We start from the raw sequence: 23,745 nt of genomic DNA, 5'->3' as shown, positions 1-23,745 counted from the left end.
TTTAATAAATCTGTAAATTTTAATCTGTGTTGGTTGTTAGTTCCACTATCTTATCTTACTCTAAGTACAAAGGAACAGAAAAAAGCTAAAAATAAACGAAATGAGTATACAAACAGAAAAGCTAAAGATATCACTTACAAGGTAGGCAGCTGTTTACTGTCGTAAACATGCCAGAAAGCATAAATTAGGTGTCAAATAGCAACTCTATTATCGGGTACTTGACCAAACTTCACCTGTTACACCGTTATAAATATACTTACAAGTTCTACTACTAAGCTTCACAGCGGACATCTCCGACCTGCAAATCTCAACGAATTGGAAATACCAACAGATAAAGGAGGTGCCAAGTAACGCTCAGCTTGTTATGTTTTTTCTCCTCTAATTTCATCTTCTTCTGGCTCAGACTCAGATTCGTCAAATGATGAACAAGGTCATCGAACTTTCCGGCAAAACAGGTATTGCAGAGAACGCTCAGACAGTGATTCTGGAGAAGATATTCCTCTAACAGAGCAGCGTAGAAGGTTGAAATCACGTGCTATGGCCGAGCGAGATGCTGATTCTATTAGCTCGATTCATCCCCTTCATCTTGCGATGAAACAGACGTGAACATTGACATTGAAAATGGTACTTACAGACATAAGTAAACATAGATGGAGTAAGAAGCGACAGAATATTCGTTCTCAGTCTTGATAGATATAAGGATAATTAAGCAGTGGTTTCCGAAGTCCATGATTAGGTTTCATAACTTATCCTTTTATTGGGTAAACAATTTTTGCATTGTTGTGATTTCAGGAAAAAATAATAATTACTACAGTAAACATTCTGGCAGTACTTGCTATGCTCAATTGTCCGAGGTGGTATTTGACGGCCGTAAATTCCGCCGAGACATTACTTATTCGAGATAATGTTTCCTATATGACTAATGAAATTTCGAGAAGTAGGGCGAAGGGGCTACTGTCCTTTGTGATTGATTTTGATGAATTCGATCAAATTATGGGATATGTTGAACACGGCATGAAAAAGTGTTGTACTTTCGATCTATCTTGCTGATAATGAAGAATTTGCAACTTTTCGTAATATGTTTCGAGGACTGTACCGGGAAACAGAAGACTTGCAGCAGGTGAAACGAGATATCACCGATGCTGTAGGACAAATACGGTATATGGTACAAATGTACATAAAAAACGCACGTGTAGGTCTTTAATTCTATTTATAGGAGATGCTTTGTCTTGGTTATTTGATCAGTGAAGCAGAAATAAGTGAAATTAGAACTCAAGTCTAAAATATGTCACAAACGCAGCATTCTGTTATATATGCAGTACAAAATAGCGTCATGGTAATAAATGAAAGTAGAATCCTAATCCGCGAAATCAAACATCGAAGTTCTAGTAAGTCAGACTCTAAAATCACATCATTTGGCAATACTTTACCACGTAAGATTGATGAGAATCGCCGTATATTTGAAGCATATACAAGATCGAGTTTAGTAATAGAAACAATTCGAATACTACTGGAAAATACTCAAACACTTTTAACTAATCTACAAGCACGCTTAGATATACTATCTCTGGGTTAAATTTGAACACCTGTTATAATTAACTTACAAATTCTTCCCGAGGAAATTCAGAAGACTTTGCCAAAATTAGCCGACGATGTATGGCATTACTTAGGAATCTACTTTTCAGATTTTATTTACTTTCAGTACTTAACGAGTACTACATTCTTCGCTGACGGCAAAATTATCATTTTACTTTCAGTGCCTATAGCAAGGTTAGACCGGACTCACGAGGTAAACTACTCTGCAAAAGTTCCTGTACTAGCACCTGTACATATTAACTATCCATAAAAGTAAGAAAACATTAACATTATAAATTGGAATCTCCAGGATTTCTAATCAATAAAGGCCAAACAAGGTATTATCATATTCGGAATTAAGTGCGTGTAGACATAGGAAAGCTGTGTATTGTAATGTAAGTCGTGTATATTCAGTAAAAATGGGAGAGTCCTACATCATTAATCTTTTCGTTTCCTCACAAAATTTCGGAACCAATACTGCTCTGTTACGGTACATAAGTGTTTTTTACCTGTAGCAAAACATCTGTTTCATTCGAGTTGGTTAATCATTTCACGGAAGTAGTAATGTAAAATAGCGCTTCTAGGTCAATCTGACCCCATTTAAACCTTTTGACCGCTTCTAAAAGAACCAAAAAATAAACAAGTTTTCATAGTACTATATGAAAACCTATAGTAAAATATGATTAAACACTTCCACCAAATATTTATCAAAATCCTACCACGAAAACAGGGTCAGTTTAACCTCACTTAACCTCTTGTTTCTTTTTTGTAAGTGCACAAAGTTTAAAACCCGGAAGAAAAATTTACATGTCCTTATTAGTTAAAATAATTTATAATAGTTTGTTCATTTTGTTTTACATTATTAACTTTTAGTATTTTATACAGTAAATTATACAATGGTACTTTGTCTTGTAACATTTTAATGAAAAATAAACAATAATATCCACAGAGTGTACTTGTTTTGTCTTGATATTGAACATTGTTGTATTTTACATTTGGTATATACTTAATTACCTCCTTCGGCGGAGGAAGCCCAAATGGGTCAAAGTACAAAGTATTAAAGTAACAAACCCAATGTGTTCCAGGTCCAACAGAGTCGTCTAAATTTATAATTCCACATTCATTATTCAACTTTGATTTTGGTAAATTATTTCTACTAAATACACCCCTAAAGTTTATTATACCGAGTTGTTTTACACATTGTTCAATTTCAAAGTTAGAAATAGGCTTGTTTATAAATTTTATTTTTTTTTACTATAGGAATTCGTCTGTAAGGTCTTTTCTGAGAATCAATCTGTATACCCTGACCATGTCCTTTTCCACTCAACAAAGATGTAATCAAAGGTATTCCTAGACTAGCAGCCAGCCAACCCAAAAAGCCACCATTTTGTCTCTGTTTTTGTGTTAATTTTAATCACTCCAGACCCTACTAGTTGCTTTCTTTGATTAGGTGTAAGATATGGTGATATCATATTTCTCTTATCATTAGCTACCGAAATCATACCATTCCCAAGTAACTTACTAACACCGGTACTGGCTAACCCAGAGAGGGCCCCGATGCCTAGAGGGGCCAATATTTTTGGAGCTATTTTTGCTGCCATTGGAAGAATTGTTTTTCCTAACAAACCAGCCAAAGCTCCTAAAAATCCACCATTTTGACCTTGACTGGACATTTGTTTTTTTGAAACTGTAATTTCTAATCCCTTCTTATTTCTAAAAGACTTTTCAATTTGATTAATTTGTGTTTTTGTTAAAAGTAAAGGAAAGTTTCCACGTAATTGTTCATGTTTTAATCTAAAAGTATGTGGAATTTTATAATTATAAGCTTGCGCTAAATTTTTCTTTTGTCCATCTGTTAGGTTAACTTTATATTCAATATAATTTGATACCATTATATATAATTTATATTTAATTTATTTTTAAACAATAACAAGTTCATTTCCAATAGTATTTATTTCAACTATTTCCTTATATAATACAATTGCGTAAATACGATATCTTGCAACGGGAAGTGTATTTAAACGAAAGTGTAATGTAATATGCTTAGGAACTTTTGTTATTACTTCCTTTTTATATTCTAAGTTAAAATGAACAAATCCAAACAAACTTTGAAAATTAAATCTATTTAAGAGACTTCCAGTAGTTTTGTTATTTTGTTTATAATAATAATTAATTACATCATCATATATTCTTGATATACTTGTGTATTCTATTTCTGGATAAAAAACACCATTACCAACTTCAAGACGACAGAAGCTTAAAGTGCAATTATCATTTGCTGCATTAACTCTAAATGTATCTAATAAATGTGGGTTATGTTCTTGTGAATTACTTCTATCAGGTCGTTGTAAATAAACACATACATGTTGTGGTTTTGTTACACCAGCCGTTATTCTAAAAGTTGTATTAATCTGTTGTGAATCAGTTGATTGCGTCATCGTTTCCCGAAGGTATGACCATCTTGCTTTTGTAAATCTTTCAGCAATTAGATTAAGTTCAAATTCATTGAAAATTAAACGTGGAACCCATAGAATTAATTTTGTTACAATTACTCTACCAGCATCAGCAGCATTAGCTCTAAAAATTAATTCATCATCATCTGTCAGCTGCAATGTTATTTGAATTTGACTTGGAGGTAAAATATTAGTTTCTAAACCCTGAAAAAATGAATAATTATTTAATGGAATCTTAGCATTTACCTCATTACCCCCCTGGATTAATCCTTTTTTAGAAGCAAAACCTTTATTATCATCAGTAGCAGCAGTAGCAGTAGTATCTAAATAAATAAATTCATTTGTTCCAGTTGATTCTGCATAATCATTAAATAGTTCAACTACATTTTTTACATTTATTACTTTGTACAAATTATTACAATCATAAACAATTTTTCCATTTTGTTTCACCACTAACTGATCAATTAATGAAGCTGCATTATTAATTAAAGCAATTTGATCTCCATCAGCATAATTATTACCATTAGCAAGCTTATTTACTTTAAAACTTACTTCAAAATAACCATTAAACCAATCAAAATATGAGCTTCTATCATTAATTGTAAAGTGATATCCGTTTTTTTTTGTTGCTTAACATTATTTCCCAAGACAGATATTAAAGCTGTATCTAATTTAATAGGAGTTAGTTCGTATCTTTCACAATATTGTTTTGTTCTAAACATGTATATATTATATATTATTTTATTTTTTATAAATTAATCTGTTAATACGTTTACGCTGAGCTGAAGTCCCAGATCCTGACAATAATCTATTTAATCTTATATTAATATCCTCCTCTTTATCATTATTATTAAATTTTTCAACAATTTTATTAGCAGCAAAATTTCCAACTTCTGTTCCAACCTTTTTTGTTCCACTTTCAAGTGCTGCTTTTCCTGCTGTTTCCAAAGCCTTTTTTCCAGCTGTGCTAATTGAAGATGCAACTCCACTTGAAAACAATTTCGTTAAAGTGTCAAAGATACCTGTGCCGTGTATAATTACTTCTCCTGTGTGAGCATCAACATAAATAAATATTCCTTTATTTTTGTCATAAACTTTTTTTGTACATTATATAAAACTAAAATTTATAATTTCATATTTCTTTTAAAATTAATGTAAAACTTGTTTCAACCCCATTAAAATTAATTATTCTACCAAATATATCTGTAATATATATTCTTATTGAATTTATAATATTTTTATTAATTTCAGAATATCCGACTCTGTTTGGTTCTTTTGTAAAAGGATAAGCTCCTGTTAAATCTGCAGTACTTAAAGCACTTGTTAAATCTGCAGTACTTAAAGCATAGATAATATCACTGAAATTACCATCAACAAGTGAATTATCAATAAGATCACAATGAATATAAATTGTATCCACAGAGTTAGTTATATTTGGTGTTGTAGTTCCCCATTCAGTATTTCTCAATTTTTTTTCTCTCAAATCCAAGCAATGTATGAAAATTTGATATTTCCAAATCTAACATAAAATTATCATGAATTGAAATCAAAACCTTAAAACTACTTAAATCAAATTCCAAACTTATTGGAGCAATGTCTGATTTATCAAATTCATAATCACCATTACTTATTAATGTTTCTCTGATATAATTATTAATATCTGTGTAACTGTAACAACCATTTGTAAATATAATATCTTTCCATTCTTTACCATTATTATAACGAATTCTTTTATTATCATATTCATCACTAATATTATGCCAAGAGTAAGTCATAGTGTTAATACTATCCAAACCAACAACATAAGTTTTATTTTTATCTAAAATTAAAGAACGACTAAATCTGATTGTAAAATCACTCGGAGTATTTTTATTATCGTTTTTAACTGTTTCAGAACTTAACACAATTTTTTGTTCCATTTATATATTTAAGAAAAATATTTTTTATATAACATTTCATGTTGTTCTGGTAAGAGTGAATTCATTTTTAATAATTGGTCTACTACCCTAATACCTTCATTTTTTAGTTCTTCATTATTATTTCCAGCATCAATCGAACCACAAATTAACTCCAAGTCATTAATCAATTCTTCTGGATTCCATGGACAAACGTTATAACCCTGTCCTCTAATTACTTTTTTAAATTTCATAGATCTTTTTTTGATGGGTAATCCTGATTTTTCTGTTAATTCTTTGAATATTTTTCTTGAATGATTTTTATTATTGTTATATCTTTTATTAATTAGATCAATCAAGTCATTATCTACTTTAGTGTTAATTACTTCTTTTCCAGTTATTCTATCCTTAGCAATTAATTTGTTTTGACCATGAAGTTTATTTAAATTAATAATTAAATTACCATATTGTCCATTTGGTGAAATTTTATATGGGTTATGATATCTTATTCCTTGTCCATATGTAGAAGACATACCAAGAATATGATTTAACCGGTCTTTGTACTTTATTAATTCGCCTTGGCTATGTTTTAATTCTTTTGCTTCTTTTTGCTTATTTGGATCTTTCGATCTTGATTTGCTAGTTATTGGACCATTTAATTTTTTGATATCCGTAGTAACATCATCTATTGTATTTTTAAGTACGTCTTTATCTATTTTATCTGGATTAGATTTATCTGCAGTTAAAAAGTCAAACATTTTTGACGGTTTGTAATACCTATATTCTTCTAAAACATTATCATCTAGAAAAGCATCTAAATCTACTGCAGATATTTTCTTTTCTTTTGGTCTTGCTCCCAATTCTTCTTCTAATTCTTCAGTTGTATCATCAGTTGTTTCAGTTATTCCCATCTTTTTTCTTCCATAATCTTCTAATTTCTTAAATTCATCTTGAAATCTCTTAAGTTCCTCTTGAGAAACCCGTTCAGCAGGTTCATCTCCCCAATCTATTGATGTGGAAGTTGGTTTTAAAGCTTGTTCTTTTCTTATTTTATTTTCATAATCTTTCAATATCTCTTCAAGATTTTTAACATGTTCAGAGGAGTCCGGTAATGATGGTAGCGGTTCTTGGAATAGCTGTGGTAAACCTTGATATGTTTGTATGTCTTTCATTTCATCACCTAATAACGCTAATTGTTGTTTTATTCCAGGTAATGCTTTTAACTGACTTGATAATTTTTCTTTTTGACTTTCTATTCCTTCAGTAATTGGTTTATACATTTCAGTGTACATATCCCGATTTGTAGCTTTCTTAATTTTTTCTCTCATTATTTCTTCTCTAAGAGCTCTCATCTTTTGCCCGACTAACTTTTTTCTTTTTCTTATTTCATTAAGTTTTGATTGCATTTCTATAATAATGTAAGATAATGTAAGATAATGTAAAATAATGTAAGATAATGTAAAATAATGTAAAATAATGTAAAATAATGTATTATTATATATAAATGGAAATTCCAAATCATGATACAAAACGTGATAAATCTAATAACTTTAAACAACATTATCCCTTTATGTCAGATTCATGTTTTAGAATGTTAATATGTGGATCTTCTGGATCTGGAAAAACAAATACACTAATGCATATACTCCGAAAACCTCTTATATATTATGATAAATTATACTTATATGCTAAAAACCTAGAACAATCTAAATATCAAGATTTAATTAACCACATAAGTCAAACTGCAAAAAAAATTAAAGTAGATCCGAACGAAATACTTGAATGTTCTAATAATGAAATAATTGATGTTAATGATCTTGAATCAGAAAAACAAAAAGTAGTTATATTTGATGATTTTGTATGTGAAGATAAAAAAAGGTTGAAAATGAAATAACAAAAAACTTTATTCAAGGACGACACAAAAACTGTTGTGTTATTCATTTAAGTCAGTCTTACTATAAAACACCAAAAGATATCCGAATTAACTGTTCACATTATATTTTATTTGAAAGTCCAGGTAAACGAGAAAATGATATGATTTGTAATGAACAAAATATTAACCCTAAATCTTTTGCTAATGCAACAAATCAAAAATATGATTTCTTATATATTGACAAACCGAGGAAGTTTTTAAGAAAAAACTTTACTGGTAATATATAATAATTATGTAATGGGAGTTTTTAATAATATAGAACAAATAAGTGAACCTGACAGTATAAGTAAAGTTAAATTTGATATTGATTTAAGTGATTATGCTACTAAGAAACAATACAAAAAGGACATGGAATCATATCTTCATAGAAAAAGGGAACTTGATAACACAGTGAACAGAGCATTAGATATGGGAGGTAACGAAATAATCAACCTGGGAGATCCAGATAAACCCAACGATGCAGTTTCAAGACGGTTTATGTATAAAAAAGTTCAAAATGTAATAGATGACTATAATCTTGAAGATATTAAAAGTATAAAACAGACATTAGAAACAGAAGTAAAGAATATTGAAGAATTAACAAAAGACTTAAAAAACAATTCATTATTAATAGTTCAATTACAAGGTAAACTCGGAGAAGAAATGAAAGCTATTGTTGATTCTATTAAAGAACTTGAAGAGAAATCTGATTTGACAGATGACAACATAAAAGAAGTATTTCGGGTCAATTTAAACATTTTACACAAGCAACATATGGAATTAAAAGATAGTATGATTAAACATGAAGAACTAAAAGACAAGATTATTGAAGCTGAGAAAAAGTTACAAAATATGTATCAGTTAGAAATCAAAACAGAAGTAAATAAACTAAATTCTGAAACTGAAAAAAAAGCATAAAGATTTATTAGAATTAATTTCAAATAAACTTGCAGAATATAAATCTGAACTGGAAAAGGCAGCTTCACAAAGAGGTGATGATCATGAAACAGCATTAGATAACCTTAAAAAAGAGCTCAATTCTAAAATAGATGACTTTAAAAAACTAATTCGAATTTGGATTAGTACTGTTGACAACCGTCATAATTTAAAGTATGCAGACTTAAGTAATATAACAAAAAAATTACAAGAAGATATTAATGAATTTAATGCTAAAGTTGAAGAACATAAAAATGATCTAAACTTTGTAGTTGAAAAATCAGTTAAACAAGGAGAATCAATTACTACTAATACTGAAGCAATTAACACAATTAATGATCAGCTAAAAAATTTAAAGAAACAACTTCGAACCTTAATTAGTACTGTTGACACACGTCATAATTTAAAGTACGCGGAATTAAGTACACTTACAGGTTTATTACAAAAGGATATTAATGAATTTAATGATAAAGTTAAAGAACATAAAAATGATCCAGACTCTGTAGTTGAAATATCAGCTAAACAAGGAGAATCAATCACTGCTAATACCCAAGTAATTACTGCTAATACTAAAGCAATAACCACTAATGTCGGAGAAATTACCACTAATGCTGAAGAAATTTCTACTAATGCTGAAGAAATTACAAAAGTAAAAAATTTTTTCTTAAAACAAGAAACACAATTAGCTAGAACAAAGAATACAGTTGATAATTTGTCTGCTTCTGAAGTTGCTACAACAAAACGAGTTGATGATTTAGCTGAAGTAATTCTTAAACTTAAAAAGAAAGACAAAAAAAATAAAAGAAGAATTGGAAAAAGAAATAGAAAAAGTAAAACGTGAAGTGTTTCTTTTTGAATATAACAGTTTTTATGAAACAGATCCAAGGTTTAAATACGGTTTTTATGAATACGTAAAAATGAAAAAGTATTATGACCGTCGGGGTGCCTGGATATATTCAACATATGAAAATATGGCCGGTTTGAACTATTTAAATGCATTTGAATTAGGATCTGGAATTATCGTAGATTATAAAGATTTTATAAACACAAACCAAGAATATAAACTAGTTGTACCAGATGTACTTTTAAAAGGTGTGTTTGTGGTCGAAAAAACCGGAATTTACATAATAGATATTAAGATTTTATTAGCGGGGGCCGGGTTTAAAGCGGAACCGAATAAAAACCATAAAAGTCCAATATCACAATTTATATTTAGGTGGTGGAATGATAATGCTGATCCATTTCTTAGTATATTTATCGATAATGTAAATATAGTAGCCAAGGACTTTGACATTGGATCGGACAAAACAATATCTATGTATAAGAAAAAAATTAAAGTTTATCTAAAACAAGGGACAATGTTTGACATTCATCCTTATGACAGTTCATCATCTACAGAAAAAAATTATACGCTTTTGACGGATAGTTACATCAGATTCTACATATCGGATGAATATGTATCTTATGATGATGACAGACTTTTGAGTTAATCTTTAGTTTTTATTAAAGTTAAAACTTTAGTTTTTATTTAACTGGAATAATTAATATAATGGGAATATTCAATAATATAAATGAAAAAGTAAATAAATTAGAAAGACAAATAGAAAGACAATTAATAAGAAAACCTCCATTGTTCTTAACACGTTTTACCGAAGATACCGATAGTGGATTATTTCAATGGAAAACTGTAAATGCTAGTCCTGGTTTAGTTCAAAATGGTAATAATATAACAATTAAACAAAATTGCATTTTAATTATTCTTGTTGATGCAATTAAATTAGATAAAGGAGAAGCTAAATTACAACTAAAAAATAAAGAAAATGTAATTCTTCAAAGTTATAATGTAAAAAATAATAGAAAAAATGAATCTATTTCTATTAATTATGCTAATGAATTTAAAATAAATGATGTTATTTATATTAATTCTTTAAACGTTAAAAATATTCAGTTAACAATTTATGGTTCTATTATTTAAGTTTTAATTTAAGTTTTAATTTAAGTTTCAATTAATTTAAGAATTAGCTAATATAACAATACCATTATCAAGAATATATCTTTTATCATCATAACATGATAAAAATGTTTTATTTATAACATAGCTGGAAAGATTATGCTTATCAGAACGAATAACTTTATAGGTGTGATTACTTTGGGTTGAATTAAACAAAGTATCTTTGTAATTTTTATGAACTATTGTTTTCTTAACAACAAGTTTTTTAATTCCTTTACATTTTTTTTATCACTAACTTCATTTTCTAATAAATATGAATACATTTTACTTCTAACTCCAACAAATTCAACAATGGGAATGCCGGCAGCTTCATTTTTAATTTTCCAATTAATTTTTTATTATTGTCGAAATAAAATTTTGAGTTGTTATCGTAATCACTATTATCAAATAAATCTTTGTCCTTATAAAAATCCTCATATGCATCTTTGGTTTTAATTTCATAACATAATGAATCAGTGTCAGTGAATAGTAATTTACAATTACCCTCGTACTTTTCCTTGATGTAATTATAATGAAAATCATACATTAAATATTTTGATAAATCTAGAATGCACATTCCAACATAAGAAGGTCTGTTTAATAACAAGCTTTCTTTTATTCTATGAATACCAAACAAATTCTTGTTAAACATCGTTGAACTAACAAATGAAGGTTTGGCTATATATTTTAATAAAAGGTTTTCATCATGAGTTAATTTAATACTAACCCTCTTGCGTAAATTCTCCATCGTCTTACCGAATACAGAGTTGTTCATCAACTTAAAAAAAGTCCTTTTCAAATGAATTTTTTGCTTTAGATCTTTTTTGAGTATTAAAATCAATATACTTTTTTAACCAAGGACTTTCGTCAAAAGTTAATATTCTATGTATTTTTGTTACTTTTAACCCTAATTGTGTATATAGTTCAAGATTTTTAAAATGAACTATATAATTTTGTTTTTTCATTAAAGTTAGAACTAATTTTTTTTACATTACTTTTTCCTATTTCAAATTCTGTTTTAATATTTTTACTATAATTGGAAAGCCATTGATCATGTATTTTAATTTTTTCAGGAGCTGTACAGTATGTAATTCTTTTGGATATTCAAGATCACATTCAACTATAAAGATAGTTTTACCTTTTGCAATTAATTTCTTGAATTGTTTTCCGGATATAAATTTAAAGTTTCCAGAGGACAAAGGTTGACAAATGGCCCAACCGTAAAGGTTATTGGCGTCGAGGTACATAATGTATTTGCTGTCAAGTTTAGGATTATAATCTTTCACATATTTATTGTTTGCTTTACTGTATCTGTTTGAAATATAACTTATTCCTCCTCTCAGTCCCTTTCAATAAAAAGATACATATCAATATCAGTTATTAAATCTAACTTAATTCCAGTCATTTTTAACATTGCATCCCAAGCTAAACCAGGACTACTAAAATAATGACAAGGGTCTAATTTGTAGTAGTCTAAACATAATTTTCTAAAATTTTCGAATACATCAGCTAAAAGTAATACATCAGTTTTTAAATATAGATCATGATATTCTCCCATTGTTTTAATTTTAAATTTATTCCAAACATTTTAGCATGTTCATATTCGTTGTCAGATATGTGTGTTTCATTTAAAATTGAATAAAACTCTTCTTTAGGAGGTAATTTTGTTTCTTTGAATTTTTTTAATGAATCCATGTAATCAAATGGATAAACACCTTTTGTCTTTAATAATTCTATATTTTTATCAAATTCTTGAGATAAATATTTAAATTCTGGAATATTTTTTACTAAGTTATCCTATGATTGAGACACAAATTGGAATGAATCAATAAAAATTAAATCACTTATCATAAATGCCATATATCTTTCCATATTGTTAGGCATAACATTAATTTCTTTTTTGAATTTCCCTATTTGTTGCATAATAAAATGACTGTCATAACCTCTTAAATTATGAAAAATAACAGGAATTTTGTGTTAGTCTAAAATTAATATTACATTCTGAGTGAGCACTTCCTCTAAATTTTCCTGTTATATGACAATGGTCTCGGACGGGCGTTAGCCCTTGGGGACTGTTGTCCTCAACAGGATTTTCATTTTCCTTATATTCTTTTTCACAAATTTGACAAGATTTCTGATTTTTAAATTCACTTTCATCTTTTTTAGACATTCTAAGTTCTTTGTTAAAGTGCTCTTTAAATATTTTTTTACAATATTCCTCTTCCTCAAGCATTTTTTCAATAAACTTATAAACTGCATTAGGACCTCTATAAATCTGGGTTGGTTTAGTATAACTGTTATCATAACAACAAACAACTTTATAGCCGTAACCACAATCTATATGATTTTGATATGGTTCAGTAAATGAAGATTCAGTTGATGGTAAAGCAGTTAAAACTTTTTTAGTTATTGATTCAAAATCAGCATTAATTACAAAAGGTACGGCTAAACCTTTATGATAATTTTTAAATTGTACTTTACTTCCCTCTTTTGGCATTTTTACACCTTCAGTACCATTAATAGCTTAACAATTTGGAATATGTTCATTTGGTATTCTTTCTTGAGAAAAATGCTGCAGGAAGCTTTTACAGAAATGTTTTTTATGCTGATATTTTGTTTTTTTAAACATTAATCTATTAAAGTCTTTTATCCAAACATAATGATGAACTGGGGTCCCTGGTGATTTACAGTCGCCATTTTTCTTATCCTTATTAATTAATAACATATCACAGTATTCTTCGTATTGATATTTTGATATGTACAATGGATAAATTCCCATAGGTTCTTCATAACCAAATATATTAAATGAAATATCATTTAAAACTTCTATTTTAGGTATTTGATTTAATGTAACAAGCAACTTTATTACAGTATAATCAAGATCGTTTATATGTTTTTTATCATTTGAAACTCTTTCAGAATGTTTTGTTACAGGAAATTTATAAGCTAAATGACACCATCAAAAACATTCGTTATCATCATTCTTTATATTTATTAATCCTTTCGTTGAATTTTGTAATGGTTTTGGTAATTCTAAATAACTTGAAGCAGCCAGTGGACTATACTTATATCTATTTATATAATGAGCATCAACTGACTCTATTCTCCAGCCACTTCCTTCAGAAATCCAATTACCAATTCTATTTATTATTTCATCAAAAGCTTGACGTAAAGTGTTTTTTATTTCGTTTGTGTTAATAATTTCTAAAGCCTTTGATTGAAAATAAGCTGATTTATATATTGTATCAGTTTTATCCATTTTTGCAAAATTTATTTTTAAAACAACGTTTATTTTTATACCTTTTAAATTTTAAGTTCAGATTTAAGTATTTCATAAGAGTCGTTTATAGTTAAATATAATTGATTCTTTGGATCTTGTCTATATGTAATTTTAATTTCAAAATTTCTTATAATATTGTTTTGTAGATCTCTCAATTTCCATCTATATATTATATTAGAAAAAAAATCACTAAGGAAAAAAAGGATTAAAAAAATAATAAAATAAATAAAGTTTAAGAAGAAATAAAATATTTAAATTTATATCTTTTCCATTAGTTTTTGATATTCCACTTTAACTTGGGTTTTCCTTTGCAGCACATTGTTATTAACCCTGAATTAATATAAGGTCTTTGGATGCTGCATAAGTGCTTTTATATGTTTTTTCTTCATTAGTATCACAATCGGTTGCAATAACTTTTTTAGGATTGTTTCGAATATTATTTGGTCTGGGACAATCACATAATCTTTTAGCATTTTCTTCTTCAGTTAATAGACAACCACAGTCCCATTTAAATAAATTATTTTTTAAAAGATAAGGATCTATAACATTTTGTAATTTATCAATGACATGATTTTTATATTCATCGCTAACTATTTGATCAAGTTTTGATTTAATAACATTTCTTCATTTAAGAACTTTCTTATATGAATTTTTGTCTGGATTCATTATTTCTCCTAAAGTGCTAGATAATTTTGGCATAATCATTCTATCTACCTTTCTATTAACCATCTATATATAATATACTTATAGAAAAAAATCTTTAAAAACGCACCTAAAGAAATTATATTGATTTGAGAAATTTGGTTATATTATCTATATCTTTTGAATAAGATTTTAAAGTCATTTTTTCTAAATTGTTATCAACTGTTAAAATTTTAATACCTTCTTGAGACATTCTGTTTAACCATTCTTCGTATAATTTGTGTAGTTTTTCTAAATAATCTAAACCAACTTTGTTTTCTTCCGTTCTGTTTCTTTTTTGGAGTCTTTTAAAACATATTTCTGGGTCGGTTTTAACATAAACAAATCCATCAACTGGGTTTTTTCCGTATGGTTTTATAATATGATCAGTTAAGAAAAGATTGTATACTGCCCACTCGGGGTCATTAATAACACCGTTGTCGTGATGTTGTTTTGTAAAAACGTTACTGTTAGTTAAATAACAACGTTCAAGGACAGAAACACCATCAAACTGTTTAGCAAAAGATAACATTTTTATATGACTATTTAAAGTTGTTAATTGAAAAGGAAATAAATATTTGGAAGGTTCTTGAGCAGCAAGTTCAAAAAGGTTATATGAATTATAACTTGGGTCCATAACATTTTGCCATTCGTGAATTGGTTCTGGAATTATATTAAAAGTAGGATTATATTCTTTAATAATATCTAAAAACGTACTTTTTCCTGATGCAATATTACCTTCAACTGATATAATTTTTCTCATTTATATATAAAATACTTATAGAAAAAATCTTTAATAATCTTTAATAATCTTTAATACAACTCTTCTTCTTTTTTGCTTTTATATCCGTTAAGTTTAAATTCCTTCATATGCATTTCAAGAGGTGTTGAATAATGTTTTTCTTTCTGCATTTCTAATAGTATTGTAAAAATATCCTGAATAACTTTATTTGGATCTTCTTTATTTACTTTTCCAATCCGTGCTTTTGTTATTAGTTGTTTTATTTTGTGATGATGTGCTTTTAAAATAAATTTCTTGTCGTCAAGTTTTAGTCTATTAGTAAATATGGTAATTACTGATGGAACAGCGCCAGCAACTGCTACAAATATAGGAATAGCTGGAACAAGTGCTAATGCAGCTGAGCAACCAAAGATACCTGCTGTAATATATAACCCAGTACTTACTCTCCCACAAAATTTATAACTTTTTCTGTAAGCAGCAGCTAGTTTAGTTAAGTGATTGATTAACTGATCTATTGTTTCTATTCCATTATTAGAAATTAGATTTTTATAACTCATTTATATAATTAATATTATTAATATTTTTTTAAATTAAATTTCTTCCAGCTCACTAAAAGGTACCCAACTATTAAATTTTTCATTGTAACCTTTCCATTTTAATAAAGCTTGTTTTTTCTTATAGTCTCGTCTGATAACTTTTTCTATTCTAAAAATCTCTTGTGTAGTAGGTAAAAGTTCTTGTTCATAAAATGAACCTTGAATTATTTCATCATTTAAATCTTTTATAGTGTATGTTCTGGGATTTGTATTATTAATTTTATAAATTATAAATATCTCCTCTGTCCAGTTTGGTGTATATCCTTTTTCAAAATGTCTTTTAAGTTTGCTTAAGCGAACACGATCACCAATTTTAAATTTTGCTTTACTTTTTGGTATCTTTAAATTACCATATAAATCAAAGTAAACAGTACCTTTATTTAAGTTTTTACTAGCTTCGGTTGGTGTCATTTTTATACTAGAGTGTTTTGTTTTGTTATATTTATAAACCATTTCCTGTAAATTATCTAAATAAGTATAAGTATTATTTGCTGTAAAATATTTCCACATTATTCTTTTTAAACTTCTATTAAATCTTTCGATTACTACGGCCTTTCCTTCATTAAATATATGATACATGTTAATCTTATATTTATTTAAAAATGATTCAAACTTTTTATTATAAAATTCTTTTCCTTCATCTACCCATAAATTTGTTGGAATCCTTGCAGTCTTCGGGGACTTTCGCTCCTGAATTCTATCTTCAGAAATTATTTTTTCAAATGCTTCTGTAACAGATTCTCCAGTTTTATTCTTTAATGGAATAACCCAAGCATATTTACTAAATATATCAATAACGATTAACAAGTACTTTACTCCTTTATTATATTTTGAAAAAGCTTGCATGTCAACTAAATCAGCTGACCAAGTATCATCAATATCATGAACAATCACTCTTCGTTTCCTAAATTTTCTTTTAATTGGTTTGTGTAATTCTTCTGCTAATTCATCGCTCCATGTGATTCCGGGGGTATACTCTACCCCCTTTTCCCGTTTTTTGACTTTTGTCCCAGCCCAAGTTTGTATTGCGTTTTAATTAAAGGTTTCACAACTAAATGTTTTGCAATCTTTTCCCCAAATGTTTTTGATTTAGTTTTATTTAAGTCGGAAAGCATTTGCTTATCGCATTTGTTTTTATTTGACTAGTATCATTATAGCAGAAGTCATGGATTTTGCATACTGCATCCAGTTCATTGACAGGGGTCCATTATCTAGGGGGTTTCCCGGCCCACAATAGCGAAAACCCGGAAGTGTTATACCCTTTTTAGGCAATAAAGGTAACATTGCTTTGTTAATATCAATTGCACCTCCAGAACGTTTAACAAATTGTGTTTTTATATTACCACAGGATGCACATTGAGCTCTTAACATAAGTCTACTATTTTTTATTGTAACATATTGGGGATTTATACTATCAGTAAATTTCCTTTCTTTTACACAATATATTTGTTTTTGATTCATTTATATTATATGTATTTAAAATTATTAAAAAAACATTTTTACTAAAAAAAATGGGTTCTGGTAGGACTCGAACCTACGCCCTCCTAAAATTGTGATTAACACAGAATAATGATAATACTTAAATGCTCTAATACCTTAACGCGGTTATGTTGTATTCCATTAAAGAACGATGTTCGTAAATGTTGTATAAACAACTGAAACCATTCGACGATGCATGGTTGAACAATATTCAAAAGCGTATGTTCAATCATGCATATGCCTATGGCATACTCAAACGGTTGAGTTATTTCAGTTGTTTGTTTGTTAAAAAAGTGCAAAAGCCGTGTTGCGTACATTCATTTTAACCCCGACGCCAGGTAGAATTTATTACGTGCACACCCGACGCCGGGGTGAACCGTTAGTCTTTCATAAGAGACCTCATCTGTAGGCTCACCATACAGCTGGTTTTTCCTAAATCATCAAACCTGCCCGGTTTTGCAGCCAGAATCACCTTCAACCCCATTGTTCGTTGCCTCCCGAAACCTTCGAAACAAGAGACAAGAACGAAGTAAGGCAATTCAGTGCTATCACGACATTGACGGAAGAATTCTTTATGTGCAGAACCAGTCAATGTCATAACAGCAGGCTGTAACCGTTAACAGACAAGACGACCCAGTACACAAACCATACTGCAAGCTACCTTTAAACAGATAAGGAAACGTCAGATAAACTTCCGGAACTAAGCGTAACACAACTCGACTCAATGATATAAAAGTTGAAACCGGTTTTATATAGTGTATATTCTTTATTATAATAATGTTATGGTTTTGAAATTATCATAATTTTATTTTTCATGTGTTATAATTTATTCAATTACTTTTGTTTTTAAATAATAACAACTCCTAAAGTAATTTTATTCTTCCAATATTAATTAAAATAATTTATATGAATTTCAGTTATCAAATGGAGATATTATTTGTTTTTTAATTTCAATTATTAAAGAGAGATAGATTTGTAAATAACCTGACCTTGTTATATTTGTTATATTTAGCATTTGGTTTTCCCGGTCTGTGTTATTTTTAGTTTGAAATTTTCTTGTTTCATGGATAATTATTAATGTATTTATTGGTACTGTGTACATTTTGTGTCATTTCTAATGTCTTTAACAGTTGTTTTATCTATGTAAAAGGATTACAAAACAAGGAAGTAGAAGAGTGATTTAAACAGAAAATAAATGTGGTCTAAATTCAACCACACTATATTTTACTTCCTGTATGTTATATAAGGCCAAACCTATTCTACATTTTATCTCTCGGTGTACTCTGTTTTCGTGGTAGGATTTTGGTAAAAATTTGGCAGAAGTGTTTAATCATATTTTACTATAGGTTTTCATATAGTACTATGAAAACTTGTTTATTTTTTTTTTTTTTTAGAAGCGGTCAAAAGGTTAAATGGGGTCAGATTGACCTAGAAGCGCTATTTTACATTACTACTCACGGACACCTTTAGACCTTGTCCTGGTGTGTAGTGCACGACACAATCAGGTACAAATTAGGTCACCAGATCGTTTTTTAGGGTGTAATAAGACGACAGATATCGACAGAGCGGTGGAAAGCTAGCGCCTTCCAAAGGAGAGATTATACCTTATAGGAAAGATAATGAAACTGTTGAATTCGTGTAAAGAAGTCATGACCCATTCTATATATTTAATGAATAATGTGCTTTCATGCGAACTTTAAACTGTGTGTTATTATTCATTAAGGTAAACTAGTGCTTTATTAGTTAGTTTATCAAGTCCTGAATGGTTACGTGGGTGAAAATAGTTAAATTTAAGTCCATCCAATGCATGCAGCATTGTTCGGTGAAGAGTCCGCTATGACTGTTTATTCACCATGCACAAATTAGATATGTAATATTTAATGCTGTTTTGTATAATTTATTTATTTATACCACGTGTATATAAGTGAGAACTGTATAAATTACTGAGAAAACATACGTCCTTAACTAAACATTGAGTCACTTTGCATCAATCCATCAAAAATGTTTGACAAATGATATTTCTTACCTGGTCAAAATCTTTACCATTTCTTTAAAAATTCACTTGTTTCTTAAAAAGCTGCTCGACAGGAAGAAATAGGAGAAAATTTGAATAAGACAAAATAATAAAAATATATCCACAAGATGGACAATAACGAACAGAGCGTGACAGGATTGACGAACCGGGGACACCAACTATCTGAACAACACTCATTACAATATTTGCAGAAAATGATTATTTACAATGAAGAAAAAAAATTCTTATTAGAACAAAAGAACAAACAGAAAACTGAAAAAGATATGAGCTCAGTATATGTTTTCTAGAAGATATACAGTGCTATAAATTACAGTTTATTTCTAGCATGACGAATCACAGGTGTTTCCTTTTATTTCAATTGAAAGTAGAAAAAAGAACTAATCGTAAAATAATGTCCCGTTAAACCGTGAAAACGTTGACTCCTTTTTGGCTCCCGGTGTTTGTATCCCTGAGCTGTCTCATTTGACTACAAAAATCAGCATCTTGGCGGTTAAGGCACAACCATGGGACGAAGGATCTCTGCGTTGGGAAAAGTAACATCCAGGCGAGTAAAATCAAGAGAACCTCGGGTAAAATACTACCGGGTCGTGAAATCATCACCAGGTAAAAAGTCGCCTGGTGGAAGAAACTAAAATATATAACATACGGTAAGCACCATAGCAAAAACAATAAGGGCATAAAACTGCTCTTTGGGTAAACCATTGCCAACATATACATTAAAATGCAATGCAGTACCGGCGTTCCATAATTTACAATGAAAAGATTGACATATACGATTTATGACAAAGATAATTTTCTAATTTACTATATTTCACAATTTCGAATATAAATCTTACAGAATATACAAACGAAACATTTTAGATTCCTCTTTCGAAAAAAAAAATTACAAAAGTCTGAACAATTTAATAAATTAACCTGACATACCGAAACTAGCTAATGTCTTGCCGAAAAGTAAACGTTTACAAAATTCTGTAGAATGCACAAAATTTACTAAATCAAAATCGTAATTCAAAAATTATACAAAAATCTAACAAATTAATTTCTTACCTCGATCGAGCAAAATTCTTACCAAGAAAAACCAAAGTGACATAATTTCGTCTCAAGACTGTCATAAGATGTTGTGCATTAAAGATATCTAGTCCAGTCTATTTGTAGGGTTATGTCCCGCCAGATTTCACGGGACTCACGGCATAGGCGTGAACTCTTGCTAAATCGATTTTCACGGGAATCACGACATAGCCGTGAAATTCGACTACTTTGGCGCGGATATGAATTTGACAATTTAAGGCCCGTTATAATGGTTTTGGGGAAAAGACATAAAGGACCTTGGACATTTTCCTATTCAGATTGCTTATCCGATTAAGGAAAAAGAGACATAGGGATAGACTTCTGAAATTGCATAGTTATGATAGTTGAAGACCATTTCTTGATAAAAGCGACTTCATTTTACAAGTTTATGAACAAAAAAGAAGACTTTGTAGACATTTCTCATTTTCTTTTCTATTAAAATATGAACATAAATCATTTTTACGTTTTAAACATCTTTCCCTCCAGTGACACAACAAAATAGTTCACATGCCTTTGTAAATAATTATTATATACGTATGCTGCAAAAATGGCACTTGGTCACAGGTGGGAAAGTGTTTAAAATTGAAAAAAAAAACTACGTACAGGGTGTCAGCAAATAAAGTTTTACATAAATATTTGACACTTATTGCATATGTTTCCTAAACCTTACATATATACAGCTTTATTCATTTTTGTAAATATTTCAAGCACAGAAAACACTAAACTAAATAGATAAGAGACATAGAAAGTGAAGCTAGAAAGCAGACAGATCCTTATAAGTATATCTTATGAATTTTTCAATCAGATCTGTTACCTCTCGACAGTCTAAGTCCGTCGATTGAGTGTCATCAGGATTGAGACAACTGCATCTGTCGTAAGTCAAGAACCAAGCAAGTGGCTTCGACATATTACATATGTGTCTTCAACGTAAACATGACAATTTTTTTGGAATAACGTAAACGTGAACTTCTATGAAATAGTGCCACTTAGGTGCATTTTTTTTACCTTTTGTAGGACACAGTTGAAGCGAACCTAGAATGCATTTTAAGAGCAACATTTGCTTTTATTCGACCCAGCATCCTCTACCCTAACAGAACTACACCAGACACCATCTCATTAACTAACCTAGTTGCTTCCAGAACTTGCACTGACACCCATAGAACTAATACTGTCTCGCCCATAACTAACACTGACACCCCCAGAATTAACATCAATTCGCTCACACGTCTGAAACTTATTTCGAAGCCAACCGAAATACTAGTAAGGACCTCAAAGAACTAACACAGACACCCCAAGAATATATATAAATGTTGATACTAGCTAGTGAAGTTCTGTTCCACTGATATAAAATGCTAAAAGTAAGGCATCCCTGAATCCGCAATGGAATAGGCAGTCTCCTGCACCCCTCCATTTCAAATGAAAAAGGCCAACTACGCCAATGTATGGCCAGTTACACCACTGCATGTATTCAATAATAATCCTCCACATAATGCCCGGTCAGTATTGTACATGTGTATAAATACAGTATAGCAATAGATGTATAGAAAACAAACAATAGGATATGATCAATGCATCAGTGTTATGATGGGCACTCGGGTGGAAAAAACTGAAGTACAGTTAGGGACCAAATGTTTTGTTCCACTTTTATTTTTTCCGTTTCGTTTATTTTCAAAAATGTCAATAAAACTGATAATCTGCATGGTACCAGTTTATTTATTGTGTTAAAATATTTCATAGTAGACATACCTTAAATACCAATGCTTATTTTAACTAAAAATACACATTTTAAATTTTTCAAAAAGAGAGCCGTACGACGGCCGCGGAAGAGCTTATACTTCAGATTTGATAAAGATTAGGTCAAACGTACCGAAAATAATTAAATATGTAAATAAAGTAAATAATATGATGGAAACTCAAAAAGAATTTATTTCTCCACGTCCCTTATCACATGTTTTACAATTTTAAAATAAAGAATTAGAATCACTAAAACCTGTTTTTGCTTATTGGCATGATGTTTTCAAAGTAATTCAATTATCAATGAATTCATTGCATTTAAGTCATTAATAAAAGTCAAGGTGACCTAAAATTTGTTAACAGTTGTCAATATTTATGATTTGATTTGATAAAAAGGAAAATAATTAAAAATTATAACAAAATAAGAAGAAAATATTCAGATATTTTAGAATGTACATTCACATTGCACCTTTTTCCATTGCTGAGCTAAATAAGTCAACCGCTGTTGTGGTAGAAAAAATGTTAAATTTTAAATTAGACTCAAATGAACATGGGAATAATATATGCAGTAGATATTGTCATCAAGTTATTGTGTATTTTATAATGTAATACTGTTATTTATTGATGTCAATATCAGAGCAATGCATGGCTGAATGATAAAGGACCCACAGAGACTACTAGTATAACTGATTTAATACTTTCAACCGTAAACACTTGGCCACGGAGGCACCTTGTAAAGTGTATAATATGACCAGTTAGTCTGTAAAATGTCTTGAAATAAATTGATAATAGATCGAACTTTTGCCTTTCTGAGTATGAAATGTATTACTCAACGACTTCATTATTAGAAATCTAGTTAAAAATAAAATTCTATGAGAGTATATCCCTTGCTATTCTTACTTTAATGGTTTCTAGTACTTACTCTTAAAATGTAGTAAATTATTTACATATAACCAGATATTCAACTGTCACATCACTTGACATCTAGAAACAAATCAACATTAACTGGACCAAGCAATATAAATATTCAAAGCTTGATTTTTAAAGTCATTAGATAAATTTTTCCTAAAAAGTTGAATTTCATACCTTCCAGACGCGACTGCATATACTTTCGTGGCACCCCAAGATGCCAAGTGAGCCGTGGTACTTCAGTTTTTTATATATTTTTTTTCCTCCAGATTTTTTCGATATTTCGAGACAAGCGAGTTCGAGTTATCAAAGCTTATTTATTTTCAACGATATTAGAAATTATTACATACTCGTTTTTTATTATCCTTAACTTACAGCGGACCGGGATTTTCCATACTGACGTATGAATTTCAGTTTGGGTGCATGGTGTCATTTAAACGTGTGTTGTTGAGTTATATTT

At 29.3% G+C, this 23,745-nt stretch overlaps 1 protein-coding gene across 2 annotated transcripts in view; it reads right to left on the bottom strand.

The window, feature by feature from the left end:
* LOC123523149 (uncharacterized) overlaps positions 1-23,745 on the bottom strand; it is a 251,417-nt gene that overhangs the window by 110,856 nt on the left and 116,816 nt on the right. The gene's annotated exons all lie outside the window — the stretch shown is intronic.

Source organism: Mercenaria mercenaria, chromosome 8, assembly GCF_021730395.1.
Source record: "Mercenaria mercenaria strain notata chromosome 8, MADL_Memer_1, whole genome shotgun sequence".
Lineage (NCBI taxonomy): Eukaryota > Metazoa > Mollusca > Bivalvia > Venerida > Veneridae > Mercenaria > Mercenaria mercenaria.
Note: the sequence above shows the minus strand (reverse complement) of the source record. Positions and strands in the feature narration are given on the sequence as shown.